The following is a 2,484-nucleotide window of genomic DNA, read 5'->3' on the forward strand; positions in this document are numbered from 1 at the left end:
CAAACTGCGGCATCACCCTTCGGGTCTCTGAGCTGTAGAGTGCCCACACGTGACTGAGGGAGGTCCGACTTTCCCTGGCTCCCCGGAGTCACTGCAGAAATATACACCCAAGCTGTGGGGTGAACAATCTCCTCAGCTCTCTGCTGAGTCTCTCTCTCTTGGGCTCTGCCCCTCCTGGCAAGTCACTGTCCCTTCTTGGCCTCAGCCTCCTGACCTGTCCTGAGGAGCTGCCGCTGTGGGGCTCCAGGGAGACCCTGATGACTGAACAGGGAGTCCTGCACCCATGTGCCCCACAGGTCTGCTGGGGAGGAGTGCACAGTTTGTCTGGGCAAGGCGGATGGGTTTCCAGTGGCGTCGATGGGTATCTCTGGAGGCTGCGGAGAGTGCCAGTCCTCCCCTCTCATCCCTCTGCTGATGTCCTGGACCACTTCCCCACCTCTCCCACTATGTGAGCTCTGCCCATCCTCTGGGTTTGCTTCTGGGAAATACCAGAGTAGGACCTACCATAGACATGGCCCTTCTCTCTGCAAGCTGATGCAATTTCTCCAGCCCCAGCTGCTGGCAATGAGATCCTGAGGCCAGTCCCAAGCCCTGGCACCTGCCCTAGACCTTTCGTTAAGTAGATGGCCAAGACTCTTTATCCCCAGGGACAAAGAGAATGTCTTACCAGAGGCTCTGAGGTCCCAGCTGCCCCTCGCCACAGTGGCTGAGTGCATTTTGCTGGCACTGCCCCTTCCTGAACGTAATCGCCATCATCAGGTCTGAGAGGTGGCCTCCAGGTGCTCCATGTGTGGGTGGTCCTGTGAGTCACACGGCAGCTGTTTGGAAGGGGACAGTGTGGGACCCACGGAGGATGACCCACACGAGCAGGGCTCCCTCTCCGTGAGAGGCTGCATGACGGGGAGGAAAGCCGGTGTCTCCCTCGGCGCTGGACAGCCCAGCCTGGACCGTACTGGCCTCTAGGGCCTCTGCCTCTTTGCTGTTGCTCCTGGCATAGATCTGACTCACACTCTTCCCCTCTCAGCTCCCGCCACCCCTGTAGGGCCCACTGGCCGCTGCCATCTTCCCCCACCCCTGCTTCCCTTTCTCTCGCTACCCCTCCTCCTGCTTCTGCCCACTTTGGGGGCTTTCCAAGGACATAACTTGGGGGTGCTTTCGTTTGCGGGTTAGGCCCAGCCATCCCCATTCTATCCCTTCACTCCTTCTGGGCCCCTGATGGACTCCGCCCAGCTTGGAACAGTCTCTTCTCCATGCATTTGCTCTTGGGGGAGGGGGGGTGTCTCAGGTCCTTTAGATGAAGACCCCTTCAGGGTCACATTGGACAGTGAGCAACGGTCACCAAACCCATTTGACCCCTAGTTGGACTCCGAGGTCAGGCTTGGGGAAAGGTCACTTTCAGGGTGAGACCTCATCTCTAGACTTAGGGGAATTGGAAGAGCAGGGCAGCCCAGCCCGCACCTCATTTCACAGGTGCCGAGGCCCAGAGTGCCTCCCCTAGCTCTTTGGACCCGGCCAGGGCACTTCCTCAAAGGCCCAGTGAGGTCTGTGGCGGCGCAGGTAATGAGGCCCCGGGGCTCTTTGGAGATTGCCCTTGGGGAAGCAGTCGGAGGCCTCGGCTGGCGCAAAGTACTGAGAGAGCCCGGCCGGCCGGTCACCCCTCAGACTCTCCCAGGGGCGGGAAGGCCCCTGACACCCCGCTTCACCCCGCCGCCAGACGAGATCTACCCGCGCGGTGCGATCCCAAAGCAGACCCGCAGATAACCCCTTTTAGGCGAAAAAATGTGCGCACACAGCGGCAGGGCCTCCTCTGCTCCCGAACTGCAGCGTTGTCGGCCGGTAAAGGGTTCACAGCGGGTCCCTCCTCCCCGAACGAGCCCCTCAGCCCCCACCCCAGGGGTGCAGCAGCCCGGCCAACGCCTGGGACCCGGCTGGGGCCTCCAGCCGCCGCCGCCGCGAAAATCCCGGAAACCGTCCGCTCGTGGCGGGCGCAGTGGAAAAGGTGACCTCAGCGCCCGAGGCCAGCCACCCTCTCCCGGCGGCGGGCGGCGAGGGGCTTCGGGTGGCAGGGGGGTCCCGGCGCCGCCCCGCCGTCTGGGGCCCTTTTCCCCCACTGCTCTGCCCTTCCGGACCCCACAGCCGAGCTGCAAGGGAGACGCGGGGGAAGGGGGTTACCTCCCTCCCTAACCAACCCCCTCGGCCCGGGTGCGCAGGTTCCAGACTTTCCCCCTCCGCCAGCCAAGCCTCCTCCTCCCCCGGAGCCTCCCGGTGGGATTCTGAAGTCGTTCGCCTTATGGGTCCTACGTGCCGGGGGAAGCGGAGACTCGGGGGCAGCGGAGACTCGAGTGCGCAGACCCGGGCGAGGTTGGCAGCCCTTGGCGGTGTTTCTGCACCGCCGGGAGGGGCCTGGGACCAGCTTCCCCCGGACCCCCACGCGACCTCGGCCGGTGTCCTGGCTTCTCTCCTCCTGGTCGCGCGTTGGGATCT

This window comes from Mustela lutreola, chromosome 12 (genome assembly GCF_030435805.1).
Source record: "Mustela lutreola isolate mMusLut2 chromosome 12, mMusLut2.pri, whole genome shotgun sequence".
NCBI classification, from domain to species: domain Eukaryota; kingdom Metazoa; phylum Chordata; class Mammalia; order Carnivora; family Mustelidae; genus Mustela; species Mustela lutreola.